This window comes from Hippocampus guttulatus, chromosome 1 (genome assembly GCF_054856545.1).
Source record: "Hippocampus guttulatus isolate MCC_2025c chromosome 1, RoL_Hgut_1.0, whole genome shotgun sequence".
Lineage (NCBI taxonomy): Eukaryota > Metazoa > Chordata > Actinopteri > Syngnathiformes > Syngnathidae > Hippocampus > Hippocampus guttulatus.
In genome coordinates this window covers 28,987,408-29,009,053 of record NC_141261.1, presented here as the reverse complement: position 1 = coordinate 29,009,053, position 21,646 = coordinate 28,987,408, and positions in this window count along the sequence as shown.

Sequence of the window (21,646 nt, the reverse complement as noted above, 5' to 3'; positions counted from 1 at the left end):
ATGACTGATGTTAAATATGTTCAATATTTACTGTACTTTAGATGCCTCCTGTGCATCCCAGTCAGCATAACCGCCTAACTTCAAGCATGATGATCTGACATCTGACAGATATGTTTGTCGTCCTGAAAGGAATTGAATACCCTTGCCTGCACTGTTCTGTCACTCTGCAGAAAGTTACCAGTGGGAAGCATTTTACCCACAGCATTATTCTCGTAAGCTCAGTGTCTGTCACTTAGCCCTTTTCCACAAAAAAAATAAAATAAAAATGGGGCTCGTTCAGTGCCAGGGCCAGTGCTGTGCTTAGTTGGTGCTTAACAAGTTCTATGAAGAGCCTGTTTGGTTTTCCACCGGCAAAGAGCCAAGTAGGAGCGACGTCATTACATCATCGTTAAGCGTCCAAATGTCACAGCCTACGTCGACGTTTACCCAACAGTGGCTGTGCTATTAATAATCATTTAAAAAATACTACTAATAATAATAGCGCAGTGCATCTTCATCTAGCATCTTCTAGGCAACTTAACATCGCTCCTATTATACTTGTATGTAGTACATGAGAGTGTATGTACTTACTTACTGTATGTCTTTCTTAATCATTGTAGATGATCATGAGGATGACTGCGAGTTGGAGATTGCATGCTATCTGAGCACATCTGTGCTCGTCTGGTGGGACACAATTGTGCCGGAACTCAACAATTTTACAAAACTGTGTTCAGGGATTCATTCCTCCACAGCAGTGATCATCATGATAACCCTGCCCCCCACCCTCTGATGTCGTTTGTGCCAGAGTCTGGCCCAGCAAATAATTGGGGTCAGGTTAAGCACCAGTTTCAAGCACCAGAGCTAGAGGTACAGCCAATTTCGGTGGTGGAAAAAGAAAGAACTGGTGGTAACGTGGGCACTGGCCGGAACCAGCTCGGGCAAAAGCCCAGTGGAAAAGGGCCATCTCTGACCTTGCTTTATAGACCCAAAATCCCTCACAGAATAAGAATCTAAGAGCAAAGAATCTTACTCATTATAAAATTCTTGGGGCTTAAGCGCTACTGGCATCTATTTTTTTTTTTGTCCTCATTAATCATTCACGCTCATGTAGAAGCTATATTAACAGTACTGTACTTGCCTCTAGGACTGTTTTTACAAGTGCAGTGTTTCTGAACTTTTTTAGAGTCAAGACACATTTTAAAAGGGAACAAATCTCATGGCATGACACTGAATAAACAACTCACAAAAATATACACTGAACTAACTAATGATGATCTTGTCTCAAGTTACTTTGAATTTTTTACTCACTCAGTTTGAAATGCTGGCCTGTTTACTTGAATGCAAAGCTATTTTTGTGTTGTAAGAATGTCAGCCTGTGGATACACAGGTCAATTGTGCCTTCTGGTCACTATAGTGTAAAAGTATTAACCAGTAATTTTGTTGTGGTTCTCACCATATTGTACTTTGAAGTAAGTGAATCATTTTCTAACCAGTTAGGTAAAATTGGATCATTTTTTTTGCGGCACTTGATGATCACTCACAACATTGGACCCTATTGTTGTAGACTGATGCCCATGCGCTCGGCGTAAAAACGGGTGTCGCTTCACGTTTGTGCCAGCAAAAAGTGTAGTTCAGTGTCTTTGCGCTCATGTTGCACCCAATTGGGTATTTCGCTGCATGGAGTTGCCTCGCCCCTGAGTCAGCTAACAATTTAGTAACAGAAAATATTTCATCAGTTTCGGGCAATGGACTAATTCAGCATGTTTGTCAAATTGGTAGACCCTCTACACCTCACTGGCCGCATTTGCCTTGCCCGGGGGTCGGCAACACGCGGCTCCAGAGCCGCATGCGGCTCTTTAGCGACATCTAGTGGCTCCCTGGAGCTTTGTAAAAAATGTTTGGAAATGGAAAATGATTTTGATATACTGTAAGCTAATATAGCTCAAATAGATATAGATACATGTTGCAGCTCCGAAAAAGGAGAGCTGTGGTGTTGTTTTTTTTAAAACGTACACTTCACTTTATTTATGCTTTTAACAGTCTCGACAAACACAGACATGTCTGCGTCCGACTCCGTGCCTTCTCTCTTCTCGTTCAACTCGAGAGGCATTCAAAGACAGCCTCCGAAAAACGGAAATTCATGATGACTTCACTGACATTAAGAAAAGCGAAAACAATGCACCAAAACAAAAAATCAAGTGAGGAAATCACAAAATAAATTCTATGGGGGCGTTTGTGAACACACAACAAAGGAATGAATAACATAAACAATTCTGAGACAGTCCAGTCTCTTACATACATACAGCATGTGTTTCCTTCATTGAAAGTTTTATAGAAGGCTTATATTTTTTTGTGGCTCCAGACATATATATATATATATATATATATATATATATATATATATATATATATATATATTGTCCTATATGGCTTTTTCAACATTTTGGGCTGCCGACCCCTGGTCTTGCCCCTCAGCACATCTGCAAATTTGGTCATTAAAGGTCGACTATATTTTAGACATCTCAAAAGGTTCATTTTGCAGTACAGGTAGTCTCACGCAATTTTGGTGTATTTAACCATGGCGCAGGATGACATATTTGGTGCTCTGCAAATGTCTGCGTTGCACGTCACCAGATTTAATTCATAAATATGATACCAGCGTGGGACAATCCCTCTAAATCTTTGTAGAAATCAATTCTCTGAATGAATTATAATTATTATTATGTTTAATAGTACCCCCTTCGGCACTCACCGTTGTGTGTGTTGGAGGGACAGTCACACATCCACCCTCCCCCATGCACACGTTTCCCCAGTCGACGTAAATGTATGATGATTGAATTTGCTGGAATAGAGGGGATACTTTGAGAAAGAGATTATCCCAGCTGACGTCGTTCAATGGGCGGCGCAAACACTGAACTGAACGGCCAGCCAATCATGGGGCACCCATCGACAAACAACCATTCACTCACAATAACACCGAAGGACAATTTAGAGTGTTCCATGAATCTACCATGTGTTAGGATCCATTGTGTCTGTCCTCAGTGTTCCACTGTGTGGCCCCTCCCTCTATTTCTGTTTTGGTTGCCTTTCCCTTAATTCAGTGTGGGCTGGACGTCTCCCAAATCATTGCACCTCTCTCACCTACAAATCTGCCAGTCTTCAACTCGTTTCCAGTTCGTCAGCTACCTTCCCTGCCATACTCTCTACTGCCCAGCAGTCAGGCCCGGCCTTCCAGGACACCTTTGGTTTGGGTTCTCCGACTGCCTTTAGTTCCTGCCTCCTTGACCTGGCTCTCTGCCCTGACAATAAACCTGTACTGAGTTCATTGTGTCTGCCTGTGGGTCCTGGGCTTGTTGTAAGATAATCTTATCAGTATGAACTGGCCAAAATGGACCCAATGTACCAGGCACTGTCAAGCCAAGGGCTTTTGCTTGGGCAACATGACAGATTCCTCCGTGCTCTGGTGGATAGCAACCAGTCTGTGTCAGCCCATATCTCAGAATTGTCTCTTCAGGGTTCCACACCTGCCCCCTCAGTCCAGTCCGGGACATTCATGTGAGTGATCCATATCCCTCAGTACAGGAGTACATTGCCCAGTGTAAGAGGGTTTGGCCCATTTGTACCAACCTGGCCAGGTGGTTTGGTTGCCGACAAAGAACATTCCATTGCTCACAAAGTCCCACAAACCTGCTCCCCCATGCCTCTGTTATATTGTACCCTTTGCCATCGACAAACTCACCAATCCCTCTGCAGTTAATCTTAAAATACCAGATAACATGAAGATTCACTTCACATGCCACGTCTCCCAGATCAAACCGGTATGCACTAGCCTGTTGCTGATTTTGAAATTGTTTTGTGAATCCCTAAGTTAGGCTACAGCTCATGCATCCAAGTTTGGGTACCACTGACATCATTAGGACATAATGGCCTACAGGTCAAGGGCAACTCCAATATAAAGTAATGCAAGGTATTGAATAGCTGCTGTAAATCTTGGACATGTGGTCTCCCGAGATGTGCCAGAGCGAGGCGGAGGACAAATATTCACTTTTTTTCTTACAAAGTTGCTTGACTGACAGAATCCTAAGTGAAAACTGATCCAGAGGTTTTAAGAGGTGTGCCATGCCAAATCCCACTGAGCTGGCAAGAAGCCCGACGCTGATTTAACTTTACATTCTTTTGACATGGATTTTCATGAAGTCATTTTTCTAGGTCAAATTATGTTTTTCTCTGTCCAGTTATCCAAGTGGCATGAGCTTGTAGGACTCACTGTTAGGGAGTGCCTTATCTCACAAATCCTAGCCGAGAGCTGTATCCAGACGGGCAGCTAATTTTCTCCCCAATTAATGAGCAAAACATTTACATTAAACAGTCTTGTGGGAATATTTAGAGGAGCAAGCAGTCTGCTTGCGCACCATTAACTACTTGATATCTTGGGGGATTCATCAAAGGTCAGTTCACATTTTTTTTAATGTACTTACCCTTTTAAATGTCATTTACTGAAAATAAACTTCAAAACATTCAGTAGTGGTCAAATGATTCACATTCAAAGGAGAGTATAAAGTGGGTGCAGCCCTAATAATGTCACTGCCATAATCTTGTTGTCTCATATACTGTACAGCTGCAGAGCAAGTATTTGCACAAATTAGAATGTCACGACTGTCTGTCATATCCAGCGATGTCAGTAACACGTTACTCAATAATTGCAGCCATTTTGAGTAACATGCAATCTAACATCTTACTATTCCTAATATAGTAGTCACAAATCAGATCAAAACTCCTATTCAAAGATTTAATGCATTTCTTTGTGGCCAAACAAAGCTAGTAAATTGTGCAATAAAATGTTTATTAATAATCCAAAGGCCACATCAGGCACTGTATGTTGTCCCATCGAGAGCACCAGTAAAATGGATTTTGTGATCCAATCCAATGTTGCTTTGAAAAAACAGCATCAAAGTAAAATGGATTACCTGATCCTGGGCAACAAAAAATGGGATTTCCAAATATGGATAATGTTGACCCAAATGACATCTTTTGATTCGTCTGCCCGCTGAGGTGTCCTCACAAATGCACCAAATTACATTTTCAGCATGTTGACATTTTACGTGTACATTCCAATGAAAGAAGTAGAGGTTTGCTTTTTCAATCTGGAAAGACAGTCCCTAAATTGAGTTTGGGAGTTCTTAGGCTGAAAATAGTTTGTTTGGTTGTACACTCAATTATGCAGACAGTGTTTTCACTGCATCTTAAAAACAAATAAATAAACAAATAAACAACACCAACAACAACATCAAACTCAAAGAGGTAACTAGCAACCTGCCTCGCAAAATACGGAAACATCCATGAATTGGGATTTAATATTAAACCAATATGGGACGCGGTGTGTTCTGTATTTTCCTAATTGTCCCATGTGTCTGTCACACACAAACGTGGACACTGAATTGTGGTATCAGCGGTAGGACCTCCTGCGAACCGCAAGCATATCCTTTTTCCGGTGCATTCTCCTCTGCTGTGTTCCAAATCCTCTGTCTGCCTGCATGCAGACAGCCCAGCACCTTTGCGCTGCCGCTGCCTGTCATGAGGGTGTTTCATTTTTTTGCTTCGTCTCAAAGTCAAGGTATTCCCAGTTGTTCCATTTACAGCACGTTATAGGCTATTTAATTTAAGTATTGTCCTCTTTCAGTAAAAGTGTCCCTAGACAGGCTTTGTTGAATTTACAGCACCTAATATGCTTGTAATACAGTTGACCAGGTCTATATGCTCAAATTCAGGCTATTAAGTTTTTCATCATTGTTAAAACTGTTCAAGTACCAATCTTTGTTTCATATCGAGCACTTTTTAACAGCCGGTAGGCCATGCTCAGGTTCAGGATACTTTGTAGTCTAGAAAAAATAACAATGTCCATTCCTAATATTCATTCATTCATTCATCTTCCGAACCGCTTCATCCTCACTAGGGTCGCGGGGGTGCTGGAGCCTATCCCAGCTGTCTTCGGGCAGTAGGCGGGGGACACCCCGAATTGGTAGCCAGCCAATCGCAGGGCACACAGAGACGAACAACCATGCACACCCTCACTCACACCTCGGGACAATTTAGAGTGATCAATCAGCCTGCCATGCATGTTTTTGGAATGTGGGAGGAAACCGGAGTACCCGGAGAAAACCCACGCAGGCCCGGGGAGAACATGCAAACTCCACACAGGGAGGCCGGAGCTGGAATTGAACCCGGTACCTCTGCACTGTGAAGTCAACGCGCTAACCACTGGACTACCGGGCCGCCCTCCATTCCTAATAAAGCACCTTAAACTTTAAGTACCTCTCAATGCTTTCTTGACTTCCCTTCCTTAGTGACCACCAAATGACCCCAGGGCCCAGAGGCTAATATAACATGCTAAATAATGTCCATTGGATCAAAGAATTTTGTTTTTTCGTACTGTATTTGAAAAAAAGACATACATTTCAGGGTTTTGGGGAGCCAAATTTCTTTCATTTTTAATTTAAGGGACAGTCCACACGGTTTGGCCGCGACACCGTGTGGAGTGTCCCTTATTTCGAGATCTGAAAGGTGGCAACAGTGGTCATATCAACTTTAGCAACAGTCAGTAATTCCCAATTAGTAATAGAGCTGAAATACTTTGAACAATTTCAAATGCATTTTAATATGATTCATTTCTGCGTGAGAGATGATGTGAACTCATTTCAGCACTTTTTGCCGAACACTAGCTGTAAGTTGTCCAAAGGTAATATGACTGGATTGTTGTTATCAGATTGAGTTAAATCTTGAAAATGGGTTGTCCAAAAGGGAAAGAAGGATTTTTAAATCAGATTTTATGTTGGAATTGAATCCCATCTTTATTCAGGATCAAAACTTCGATTTGTTTTGTTCAAAACATTTCACAAGGATCTGGATTACTTTGATTGCAACAATAAAGGAGGATCCTGATACCAACAGGGGCTAGGATTTCAAGGTGGATTTCAGGAAAGTAAAACAAACAAACAAACAAACAAAAGGTCAAATAATCAATATGTATCATTTTCTGCGGATACTTTCATTTATATTTTGCACTGGAATCGTTTAACTGTTACAGTGATGAAGAAGATAAAGTGGAGGTTAGCTTCCAATTAAGGCTTCCAGTAAAGTACGGTAAAAATGAATTATAAACATAAATGATCTTGTCCCAATGAAATAAAGCCCCAAATACAAAGTAGATTCCAACAAAAAACTAAATAAAAAAACTCTGTTCAATATTTTTGTCAATCATCAAAGACATAATCATCAGCGATGAACCTGTCAAAAACACTTTCTAACATTTGCATCCCTTCTTTCATGTCTATTCAATCCCTCATCCTGACAGAGCGCCAAAGGTTGGTTTGGTTCTTCAACAGGCTCAGGTACATCATAATCATCATCACAGACTACACTTACATGCAGTCAATATTCAGGTTAAAGTCAAAATTCCGGTTCCTGAAACATAAAAAAAAATCCCCGTTCCTCAAACATTTGGGATAGCACGTGTGAACGGACAGAGTTACTCCCCTAAACATGGTAGTTGAGATCAATTAGAATATCTCTGCCACTGATGTTGGTTGGTTCAGTTTGATGTCTAGTGTCAATGGGTACATGGGCTTTTAAATTGCCAATGCAGCACTGGAGGCATAAGATGGGGCTGGAGAGGGATGATTTCCCCAGAGAAACATTTTAATAATATTCTACAGTCAGGTCATACAATTTTAACATAAATGACAAAAAGCTTTTGTTCTTTTAATCACTGACACAAACTCCAACTTTACAATTGAAATCAAGACATGTAACATCTTCCATAACATGCTAAATAAATCAATATATGCAAAGAAAAGTCATAGTGAGGGGGGCAGTACACAAGGAGTTGCGTTTAAGACGTATTGTTTACCTTGGGTGTGCTTGAAAGCACACTGGCATCTCAACACCCAACCAGAAAACATTCCCATTTCTGTGTTTTTTTTAGCGGGAGGGCGAACAAAGCAGCCAAATCTTGAAAGCAAAACCCCAAGCAGACTGAACCATCATCACTGCCAAGTTCTTTGAGCTGAGAAAACCTCCAGTGTTGAAACTGTTGTGGTTGTGTTATTTCAGACCACCGTTTTGTTTCAAATGCAAATACTGTACAACGGTCACAAAGTTTGAGTTTTCCTCTTGAAACTCACGAACTATTCAGTGTTGTATATGAGGCTACCAGTCTAAGGATGGCATAGTGCAGATGTCCAACACTCAGACTCAGACTGTGCTTAACCACAAACTGTTGCGATTTGGAGCGTCACCGCAAGATGGACAAGAACTTGGAGAAACTGGAATCCGAGCTCAAATATTGTAAGAAATCGCGGATTTGGCTGATCGGCACCACTTAAGAGACATAAGCCACTGACTCAAGGCTGTCTTAAATTGTTGGGGAGCCTGCTACCAAAACAACATCTGCTATCTCGACCTTCCCCTGATGAAAGTACGCACGGAAGCTAGTCCGCCACCATCACCCCCTCCTTCTCGGCCATAGACTGATATGCCAGGACTGTCTCCACGAGAAGACCTTGACGTACCAGCTGCGGCCTGACACGCACACACAACCAGACAATCACTCGCGCATACACTCCCTTGTATCACCGCCTTCATTGTTTATGTCTTGTGACCTGTTGTAACTGTCATATGCTTGTGCATATATCTTCAAAATGAGGATAGTTTGAGCGTGTTTTTTTTCTACCCCTCTCCCTCCCTTGTGGTTTCTTTCTGACTTCCGGGTTGAGTGAACACTAACACGTTTGGCTGCCGCTGCTCAACCCCTATTGTGTTTTATTGTTTTTGTTATTGTAAAGTGTCCTTGGGTTTCTTGAAAGGCGCTTATAAATAAAATGTATTATTATTATTATTATTATTATTATAAGACATGACACAAGCCTCTCTTTGCAGGTTACCGTAGAGATGCAATTCTGCCTCATTCTCTTGGAATGGGTTTTACATTCAGACACATCCAATTTGTAATCTTCCTAAAATTCAAGGCGTCACATTCACAATCTCTTTGGATACTGAGCTGTCATATATCAGCTACATGGGGAAAAAAGTCTCTCGCTGCAGGAGTACTATTTTATTTTCAGTTCGAGGTAATCGTTTTGTGTGGTTTATGAACCTCCATCCATCCATCCATTTTCTGAACCGCTTGATCCTCACTAGGGTCGCGGGGGGTGCTGGAGCCTATCCCAGCTGTCTTCGGGCAGTAGGCGGGGGACACCCTGAATCGGTTGCCAGCCAATCGCAGGGCACACAGAGACAAACAACCATCCACGCTCACAATCACACCTAGGGACAATTTTAGAGCGTTCAATCCGCCTGCCACGCATGTTTTTGGAATGTGGGAGGAAACCGGAGTACCCGGAGAAAACCCACGCAGGCCCGGGGAGAACATGCAAACTCCACACAGGGAGGCCGGAGCTGGAATTGAACCCGGTACCTCTGCACTGTGAAGTCGACGTGCTAACCACTGGACTACCGGGCCGCCCGGTTTATGAACCTTGTGAAGATAAAGTGGATGAGAAAATGGATTATAATTATTATTATTTTCAATTCCTGGCCGATCTTCGACCCACTTCACTCCAGATTGTCGCTACGTTTCTCCATTTTCTGTTATCTCTATTATTTTCTTCTCTTCTCCTTCTTACTGCTATTTTTTTATTTTTTTTCTTCGTGCTACCGCTATTTGTATTTTTTTTCTTCGTGGCAGGGGTTCACTTTGGCCTGAGGATGTCATGATTCGGTTTAGGGACCAACAGGTGGCACTGTAGGGGTCCCCCGGCAGCTGCACACCTGTTGGTCATTTGGTAATTAGTTGTATAAAAGGACTCCTGCCCGAACACTCGGTGTCGGGTCATTGTTGCTCTTGCTACTGTCATGTGTGTTGCTGTTTGCTCTTAGTTTCTGTCATGTTTAGTTCATTGTTATGTTTTAGCTTTAGTCATGTTTTTTTTTTGATACTTTGGACTTTGTTTGTTTTGGATGTAGTTTTCTTTGTTTTAAATACAATTCTTCAAATACACCCTGCACCTCCCTCCTGCCTGCTTTTTGGGGTCCACCACCACCTCGCAACGTGACAGAGGAGTCAAGTTCAGCATTCGCTTCATTGATATCTGACGCCATCTAGCGTCGTGAATGGGTATAATGTCTAGACCCCGAATATAAGACGACCCCTACTTTTTCAGTATTATTTCAATGCAAAAAACACTGTCTTATATTCGGGCCAATACGGTACTTGGTCAGTTTAGGCCCTTTTCAAATGCCCGTGGAGTCAAGATTTGCTATAGGCCACTGGTCCTCAACTAGAAAGGCTGTAGGTCCACTTTTTTTCTTTTTTTTTTTTTTATAAGACCAAGGTCCGGTCCCATGCACGGCGGTCATGGGAAGCAGGGCTATATGCCAATTTAGTATGGTCAAGCCAAGCTTATACAAATCAACACTCCTCACAACCAACCAATAATGGGGTGCATGAAAATAATTATTCACTTTGCCAGTACACAGCAAATAATGAGAGGTATTGTGTTGAGGCAGAGGAACTCTTTTATTTTGTTAAGTTGTGCCTGCTTAATAATAGAAATAGCCTTTTTAGGGAAATAAGACATTTTTACTTTAACTTTGTTAAACAGTAGTTGTCTTTTTTTCCCTTAATTTAACAAAAGCAAAACAAAATACTCATTTTACCAAAATAAATACTAAACATGAAAACAAAAATATTTTCATTTGTACAATTCCCCTTTTCACATCCCCTCTGAAATCACTGAAAAATATATCAGAAGAGGAGTTAAGAACCATTTTAAATACTGACACAAGGGAGCACAGGAATGTGCAGTGCTGTTCTTCCACTAAAGGTGAATGCAATGTCTGAGGCATGCAAATATTATTTGAGGACGCCATTGGGATGTTCATTTACCATGTTGCGGTGTTCTGCTGTTAAACAGCTGCAAAGATCCCCGGGTAGACGGGAGCAAAACTGCACACAATCGAAACCTCCCGCGATTCATCTTGTCTAATTGTCTGTGTGCGGCTCTCCTGGGCTGAATCTGTGAGCACACTGTGGCGTCGCGCATGCGTCTGTTTCCTGACACAATCATCCATTTTGAATGCGTGTGTACTGGGATAGACGCGTGCTGACGCTAATGTATGGGCACACCTTAAATTCAGAGGAGCCAATCAGCGCATCGTATATGCTGACGCTTATGTATGGGCACACCTTAAGTTCAGAGGAGCCAATCAGTGCATCGTTATCGCCGACATGCCCTGCTCAGCCAGGGTCTCCAGTTCGTCAAACATTATACACACACAGTCGCGCTGCTGCGTCCTCTGCAATACATCTGTTCGTGCACGCAAATAATAAAACGGATAATTTTAACAAGCGATCGCGGTAATGCGCAGATTATAGTCCAAAAATATAAAATGTATAATGTAAAAATCACTTTATAATTTATTATTTTATACAATTTGCCGAGGGTCCGGACAGAGGAGGTCGGCGGTCCGGACAGAGGTGGTCGGTCGTGGATCGCGGTCCGCCAGTTGAGGAAGACGGCTATAGGCTATAGTCAGCAGAATCAGCCTGACACAGTTGGCACTGATGTCACCTCAACTCGTAGACAAGAATCTATGAGCAGGTTTGTCGAAATTATCTCGAATATTTCTCGAGTGGAAAATAGTGTTCTGCTGTGCACGGTTTAAATTTAAGTAAAAGCAACATTGATTATTTAAAAACGAAACCCAGTTTGCCATTCAATATTAAGTGGAAATGTGCTTTTTTTGTCTTCTGTTTTTCTAATTGTTCTTTGACCAAGCAATAATAATAATAATAGTAATAATAATAACAAAGGTAATATTTTTTAAATCTAAACACAAAGTATTCTAAGCTGCAGCCCCCCTGACTGCTGTTACAGAAGCACTGGTGATGCTGAAACCTTGGCAGTGATACACCACTGATGACTTGAGAGTGCCCGAGGGAGCCACTGGAGACTTGAGGTAAATTCCACCAACAAGTTCAGTCAGGTAATAGAAAATAGGAACACGAGCACAAAACCAAGTCAAGAAAACTCTTGAACTATTAAAACACACACTGATGAAGACATTCACAGCAATAATCATCACTGCAAGAATAAGTCTGCTGTGAAGATGTAAGTTTAATGAGGCTGGTGAGCCATACTTTTTACACGGACTGAGTCCACGTGGGTGAACTGACCATGAAGTCATCATCCATTTCATTAATTAAATTGATCTGTCTGTTATAGAAACAGAGCAACGGGATGAGGGCAAGAATTTAGGAACAGACATCGGGAAGAGTTTGTGAGTCAAATGCAAATCCAGGCAAATGGCGAAGGGGCGGTTAGTCTTGGTTCCGCGTAAGGGGGTCTTTTGCCCTAACCATGCGTTTGACATGAGAGCATTGTGTAGACAGCGAGCTAAACAATTCTCCAATCAAAACACAAAGATGAGAATCCACCGTTTTTTTTTTAATGGAAGTCTTTCTTGTAATACTGCATACAAACAGAAACACAACACAAATGTTTGTACAGCATCCAATTATACATATGAAATGACACACATGTAACATGTGTTTGTGTGTGTATTCTCTCGCTTATTCAAGAATTCCATGGTAAGTATTGAAGGAGATTAATTGGTGAAATATTTATGTATACTAATAAAGAACTTGCACAACAAAGAGTAACATGTACAACTGTGTAAATGTACTTACAAATTGTGCCTGAACTTGTCAAAAGAAAGAGGATGGATGGAAGGGGATGTGATCGATCACACCTCTACACTATTATGAATCAAAATGGCTACCTCACTGACTTTTTGGTGGTTTTAACTACTTCCACCACTAGGGGCACTGCATCGTAATACTATTGAAAGTTGAGGGGTTCGTGGTTTTGTAGTGGATAGCTCTACTTTAAGAATGGGCAAAAGGAGAGATGGACTTCAGCTTTTTTTATTTTCCCAACGTCTGCTCCGTAATTCTCGAACGAACACCCATCCTTCCGGTGACAAAAACACTTCCTGCTTTTCTTCGCCAATCAGATGCAAGCAATATAAGACTATTCCAGAAATTATTAAATAGAATATAATTTAGGTAACTGTAACATAAAATAATGTAATGCTCAAATATTAAATGACAATGATTAACAATTTAACAAAAGCTTACACAATCAATGGGGGCAGAATAGGGTGTGCGTGTGATTAAATCAAAGGGGGAAAGTGCATCCTCTTCACATCCTCATATATCAAAGCGTGACTACATCAGGCCGACGTGTCAACAGATGGCATGGTGGAAACACCCTCTGGGGGGAGTTTTTAAACGTTAATACTGTGAATGAGGGGAACCATTTTGATTTGCCGGAGTTTGCTCTGTTTTATCCCACAACGGCGCACAACAGCAGAAACGGTACTAAATGGTAAATCGGCTGTTACTTGTATGGCACTTTTCTTCCTCAGGTACTCAAAGTGCTTCATTCACACTGTTACCTCATTCACCGACTGATGACGCAGCATCAGAAGCAATTGGGAGTTCAGTATCTTGCTCAAGGACACTTAGGCATGGGCTCAATGGCCGGGGATCGACCCTGCAGGTCTGGGTTGGGAAACAGCCGCTCCACCACTGAGCCTAACTTATAGGTTGCACAGAAATGTTATTAATTCTGCATCACTGTATCCTCCCAACTGCCAGCACTCCTTACTGGGCAAGTCACATGATCACCCTTGCTCTGTCTTGGGATCTGTCTGGCAGACATAAACCATATGCACCTCCTTTTAATTGTTATCAAATATTCAATGTTACCTTATCATAAGCTCAATATCGTTCATACCTTTCTGTTCTGATCTTCCTGAAACGTCAACGTTTATTTTCTCTTTTCATCCCACTTCCATTTGTGCTCAACAATTCTCATCTACCCTTCTGACGCACATCTTGTCATCAATATCCCATTTAGAGGCCCAAAACATTGGTATGAATTGGAAGCATTGGATCTAAGAGATCAATATCATGCAACATGGCCTTAAATAGTCATTTGGAAAAACAAACAAACAAAAAAAACCCACAGAATCCTAGCCTGGGTTTTCAGTTTAGTTACATTTAGTTACATCTTTGTCATCAAATCCATATGGTTACGTTCCTGTTTTTTCCTGCACCCTCCTCAATCTTATTTTCTCTTCAGACGCCTTTGAAAGTGTAAGTGGGCGGATCTTTCTTGTTGCACCTGTTGGCAATCTTTGGCCACATGATTTAAACTTGGTCACAGAGGAAGGAAGGTGTGGGGTTATATTCAGATTGCTTGTTTCCACTCCCTCTGCATAGTCGCTGACCCGCTTATTGCTGTTAGTTTGCCTTTGTCCTTGAATCTTTGCAAGTACTGCTGTGTTTTCTCTCATTGCTCATCTTAAGTTTGTTTAGGTTCCAATTTGTTCTGGATTGTTTTTAGTCCAGTGCTATTCGCTGACCACCTCTGGTGTCTCATGTTAAAAATAATAATGATAATAATCACATACAGGGTGTCCATAAAGTCTCTTTACCATTTCAAAAAAATATTAAAAATGCAATTGATTAGATATTTTATTCAGATTTGTTCTATTGTATTCAGTGTTGATTAAAGGGTTTTTTTTCACATTGCATTTGTGGTGTGGGATCATGCGCAATCGAATAATTGGCCCATTTTTCTTCAACGAGACATCAATCTCTGCAAATGTTTACCATGACCTTTTAACTGAATATGTGGCACCACAACTGAATGACCTTCAACCAACCATCATTTTTCAGCAAGATGGTGCACCACCACATTGGGGGCTGCATGTTCGTGGGTTCCTCAATCAAACATTTCCAGACCGGTGGATTGGAAGGGATGGGTCAATTCCTTGGCTGCCACATTCACCAGATATCACTCCCCTGGACTTCTTTCTATGGGGCTATGTTATGGGGCGTGTATCGAACAAAGATAAGGGACATTACTGACCTTAAGCAAAGGATGACTGGTGCCATTGCCACAATTGAAGAGGCTATGCTACAGCGAACAGGGCAAGAAATCGAGTACTGTCTTGATGTGCTTCGTGCAACTAATGGTGCCCATGTAGAAGTGTATTAAAAGAGGTAAAAAAAAAAAACTTTAATAAACGCTGAATACAATAGAACAAATCTGAGTAATTAAAATCAATTGCATTTTTAATACATTTTTGAAATGGTAAAGAGACTTTATGGACACCCTGTATATTATATAATAATACACCTCAGGGTTATAGACATGCAGAAAAAAAAGGACACTATTGTCGAATAATTGCAAATAGTGTAATTGCACATACAATGATCTGAGATGCAATTGCATTGCATGGGGGGTTCACATCAGTCTTTTTTCATGTTTTGGTTTTGTTGTCAAAGCAAACATGAGCAAATTATGAAGCAAGTAAAATAGTCATTTGAGAATGGAATGCTGAGAACTGAGGGGCCTTTTTCCTTCTGGCACTTCACAGCCTTGATGCATGGTGCTCTGCCTATGCCTTCAATTTCATCAAGTCCATTGTAGATAACAAAAGAAAGTGAATCGTCAAGTGAAATTCAACAGCATTTCATTCGTGTCAAAGTGATTGTTTTCGTGACACGATATCGGAAATGTCGAATCGATCTAAATATTCTGTCAGACCGGAAATAAAACTGGACTAATATCCTTTGTGAGTGGATCGCACATTCACATGTGGGAGACAGCTTACAATGTTCAAAACTGAAATTATTTATACTGGCAAAGCAGTGCAATCGGCTTCAATTTCCCATGCAGACTGTGGGAGCAAAGACAAGGGCTGTCGAGCTGAACTGTTTTTGTTTCAGGGAGGCTGCTCATGGGCGACAACTGACTGGCTCGGGCCCACCAGAAACATTGTCACATTTTGAGATGATCGTTAAGATCAGTGGGGAAAGAACATATGGGACTTTATGAGGCTAAAAAGGAGATCATTTTTGGCGATATCAAGACTCACGTACAGACAAAGCGTATGTCAAAAATCACTGTGCTCACTGTAAATAACAAAAGTACTTGCCAAGCCCAATTAGTGTCCGTTAAGATCCCAACACAAGTCTAAAGGGAGACGTAGTTTACACACAACTGTTAACTACTTACGAATAGGTGGTGCTCTTTATTGTACTCCGAAACTAATTCACCACATAAGTGCACACCTTTTCACTTGTGGACCTTGCATCATATTGTGGCAGATGGCGTTCCTCATGGACAAGTGAGACAGTGGGATCATGCCCGTCTCCCTCCGTGTGCATACAGCTTAAGTAAATCCTCTCAAAGATGCAAGGTTAATACCACAGATTAATTTAGCGAAGAAAAGGTATAGATTAGTAGGACCGTGAACAGAAGCATCAGATTAAATTTTGCTAAAAATAAAGGTCTCTTTGGAGTGGCATCAAACTGCTCAGAATGTCCGGTCGAGAGACCTGAAAAGGCAGTACTGTCTTGATTAATGCATATATTTCTCATTGCAATAGTATTGTTCAAATGTGTCCTTCATTATATGTGAATGATATAAATTGTCAATTAGAATTTTGTCTCATATTGGCTCCAGTTACAGTTTTGGCTCACTTGCGTCATACTAACTGCTTACAATCATGAAAACGGTTGCACTGAAATAATTCTAATCCCAAACTGAAATTAGAAAATGAGGAAACCAAGGCTGAAAAACAAAGCACTGAAAGAAATTGTAATGCCTTAAAAACCTATACAAAGTCCATGGCCTGTACGGTACAGTAAAGGGCCTTTACCATTTTCTACACTTTACAATTTTGTCTAAGTGTGAAGTCTCTGGTTCCTTCTGAGCGATGCATACCCTTTCACCGGCGCCACAGAGACAGTCCTGAGTGACCAGGCTGCCTTCTCGCCCAGGCCAACGGCTGCCACGGCAGGGGAATTTTCAGCTCTTTTCCCCGGCTTCCTCCACTCAGTTCAACGGCCCGTCGGCAGATGACGACCAAGGCGCACTGTGGGCGGCCACAGCGGCGTGACACACCACAAGCCCTGGCGGGATATTTTTCCCCCTCTTTTTCTTCTCGGTCTAATCTTACCCTGAGCTTTGATCCTGTGCCCCGTGACATCACTGCTGTCTGGGGGCACCAAAAATGATCAGATGTATAAAAAAATGTTATTGAAGGTCACAAAAGGGACAAAAGAATCCTAAGGGGGCAAAGATGCTATTTTTTCCGGGCTGGATACTCTGCATCTTTTCTTGGCAACATGTTTGTTTATGTTTGTTATATAATACTGTAGAGATTCTTCGGAGGAACTGCACAATCACATCAATGAGGAAACTCACAAACAATGTCGCATTGCTATTGTGGCCGTCTTGAGTCACACAGATATGTAATAGTCAGACTCCGAAGTTTATTTGAGGAAAAGGCTCGTTGTCTGAGGAAATGTGTCAGCAGCACTGCCGCCACATCGTGCCCTTGAAAAATACATCGAGGCGTGTTATGGATTTACATTTTCTTTGTTTTCTTCAGGTTAGTTACTACAAATGATCATGTTTGACTCTATTATTATGCCGCTTTAAGCCTGAACACAGACATGGTGCTATAGTGGTGTCATTTCTAGTCGTGTACAGTGTACTAAATTGCGCAGAATCTGGCACCCTGAGTTAAAATGTTCATGTTGCGAAGGGCACTTTGGTCTCTTGCAGTGTGATGCTTTTAAGTGCTTGCAGCCTGCGCAGGCTACTTAAACAGTGTTACACATATGATCTAAGGTTTTGACTTGGAGCCAAATACAAAAACAAGTCAGACCATGTCACCCCTGACAAAACTCCTTCCAAATCTGTTTTTTTTTGTGTCGCTGGGTCATTTCAGCTCACCGTGATAAGTGGTGCTGACCTGTCCCCAGATCAGTTTTCTGGGTGTTTTATATCAATAAGAAATGTCATTGAGACAAGGCGTGATGTATAGCCGTCGGCTGGTTGCACCAGGAGCCAGAGGAAAGAGATCAGCAACAGCGTCACAAAAAAATAAATAAAAATCACGCACGCTCACACATGTGCATGGTCCATGCTGATGGGGGGGGGTACACGCTTACTGACAACGTAAGCGTTTTCTCTCTCTTACAGTCAACGCCAGCAAGTCAGATGTCTCTGAAAGCGCAGTTTGTCCGAAGTTTTTAAATGCAGTGTTCCACAGGATGGCCACGTACTTCCAATTGGCACACACGGGATCTATTTATTTTCTGCAATATTTCTGTTTGCCTCTTCCACTATCACTTCCAATTCCATCACCGTAAACATCCTTTTATGCGGGCAACGCTCTCCCAAATCATTATGGTGAAAACTGTCAGAGCTATCTTGAATGGAAAACCTGCTGGCAAGGCCCTTTTGCAGTGAACATGCTATTTGGAATCTTAATTTCTTAGTTTGTTTCTGTGCAAAAAGCTACTCTTTCCTTCCTCGGATACATTTCATCACACATGCTGTTCTACAGGACGTTTTTTTGCCTATGATTATTCAACCAATTTCACATAGTTGTTGTACACTTCAACCAAAATTTCCTAGTTTTAAAGTAAATGTGTGATCAAATACAATAGGTTATTCAAATATGCAGCAATATTTTCAAAAGAATCATCAAGTAAGCAGAATATTAGAGACCCAATACCTTTCAGCCTCAGTCACTGCATTCGTACACCACTGTGGCCAACAAATACCACATCAATATCACTTCATCAACGTTTGGAAAATGTATTTTCTATGCGAACTAGTTCAACATTCCGCTCACAAGTTTTAAAATGAGCTAGCTCACGTCATAATTGATTTTTAAAAGTTGAACTCGTTCATTGTTTTTTTTTGTCCCCCACCACATCACTCCTCCCAGGGTGCTGTTGCAAGCTGTCACCCTCTGGCATACTGGCATTTGCCCGTTGTTGCCAAACATTCAAGTCACCTTCGTATCCAGGGGCAGCTGCCACCTGACAATTAAAAAAATAAAGAAACAAACAAACAAAAAATGTATTGTCTCTTTTTAATTAATTAAAAACAGGTCATAAATGGGCAAATACAAAAATAATCTGCAATCGGAACCAGGCTGAGGTAGGAGACTATCTATCTATCTATCTATCTATCTATCTATCTATATCTATTGATATATCCATTCACCAGCTGAGGCTTGTTTTTTTGTAGGTGAGAAATGATCTTAAACACAACATTGCCATTTCTTTTTTTTTTTTTTTTTAAATTTGCCAATTTTTTGGTCATGTGCACATACCAGCATTGAAGTCTCCGAACAGAACAACGGAGCTCCCAGCTGAAGTGCTCTCCAGCACCCCCTCCAAGCACTCCAAAATGATGAGTACTCTAAACCAGTGTTTTTCCAATCTTTTTCGAGCCAAGGCACACTTCTTTTATTGACAAAAATCCCGCAGCACACCATGACCTGAAAATGTGAAAAAAAGCTTATTTTAACAATTAAGTGTTCAGTTGTTTCTATAAAAAAGGTCTCCAAATTTGGTGTGATAAAGTGAACTACTATTCTCAAATGACGGCTTGACCTTCTTTCTTTCATACAGCCATACAACAATACCAAGATACATTTTAAAATGAAGGTTGAAAGCTCCCGTGTGATATGAATTGACAGAGTCAAAAACGAAGGCAATTTTTGCTGTAATTATATTTTAATTTAGAAATGTAAGATGCCACCTCTTTATTTTATTTCATGAATGAAAATGCTTTTTCAATTCTAGTTATTTTGTTTGTTTTCATGAACTTTAATAACCTTGGCTGGAGCATATCCCTGTTAACCTTTATAGAGGGGCAGCACGCTCTGAACTGGTAACCGGCCACGGTGAACTATCTCCTCATCACTATTGGTCGTTTTGGCTGATGCACCTATCCCCAAAAATCAATGGAAGTAATATACTACTGGTGCTCTGAAGTTGTTGTGGATGCTATACTTCCTGTCACTGTTTGTTTGAAACATTCAGACGGATCCTGTCCTCGGAGAGAACCTTCGCATGTTTCAAGGCATCCTTCATTCAGTGTTGGGCAGCCTCTGATTGCGCAGCAGAAGGGAGCGTGAGAGGATCTCTTTTGTGTTGTTGGCAATACGACTTGCTTCGCATTGCCCGTCACCGGGCAAAGAGGTGCTGTTCTTTCCATTTTGTCACAAAAACTATGGCAGGCTTTGAGACTAGAACAGAACACACCATCACTTTTCTTGAAGTGAAACCAATGATGGAAGTCATGGAAATCTTGGTATTCTTCATGAAATTCATTTGTCATTCAGTTGCACCCGGGACAAAGGAGAAATTGGATACAGCTTAGATACTTTGGCAGGGTTTGAAAAATATTGACATTATTTTGGGGGAAAAATTTTGACACAAATATATTAATGAATAGGGGACTACTTAATCATTTGCTTCATTGCTATATTTTGTTTCAAGACGGCGCTATTTTCAAATGCCATATAGTTTAGTTTGATTACCAGTAAAAATAAAATGTGTTCTTTTGATCACTCATATTTTTTAGAATAAAACTCTAGAATAGTACAAACATCGAACAAATTCTGCCAGGGTATGTAAACTTATGTGCACAACACTTGACAAAGTTCTTTTTTGAAATGCTTTAATTGAATTTATATATATATATTTTTTTCACAGTGCAACTTAAGTTTCACTTATTCACAGCAATAAGTCCAATAATCATAAGCTGATAAGCATTTTTGAGATAGTTTACTCCTCTATACAGAAATATACATGCTTTACAATGCATCATGCCTGCCTTGTTTGTACCTTTTACAATTGAGGACAACAATTTTCCAAATGTATTGTATGTTTCGAGGATTTGAATTACCATATACAGTAAATGTACAGTATATGCTCAGTGCAGTACTTTTACTCCAGGTACATTTGGGGGGGGGGGGGGGAAGGGGGGGGACATACTCACAACACAATACTTAGCATAAAGTTGAGTATTTGCACTGAAAAGCCAAAGGACATTTTAGTTGTTTTTTTTTTTGTTTTTGCCAGAAAATATTTAGAAGGTAATATGTAACGTAGCATAGAATATATTTGATAATTGTGTACCCTGCTCGTTTGTGCGACAACAGAAAACTTGATGCTCGGCCACATTATAACTGGCTCATGCTTTTCGCACCCTTGACATCTCAGCACAACATTGACATGAGCCAAAGCTCGGTTGAGTTGACACAGATACATTCTTTGGGGAAAAAAAAACACCTAAGAGCAACAACAACAGATCCTGCAATCATGCTGTGGACAAAACCTCCTGCAGTGCAATTTTCCTCATATTATGAGTGCCTAATTAAGGGAATCTCGATGGGTTCACTCTGGATAGCAAAACCGTAGGCTTTGTGGTTTTTAAAACCATACAACCCAAGTCCTGATTTGTATGTTGTAAAAAACAAGTGTTATCGTTTTCCTACAACCTCACATAAGTTAGGACGCACCCTGCGTTGTTTTGTTCCTGTGCTGAGTAAATGCATCAATACAGGTGGTACGGACGAGAGAGCGGTCTCATTTGTCATATGAAAATCGGAAAAGACGGAGACGATGGCTTTCCATTGCGTGAATGGGCATGCAATATTTTCTGTACTGGGGGAATTGAAATGGCCTATTGAATGAAATCACCAAAGGAAAGAAAAACA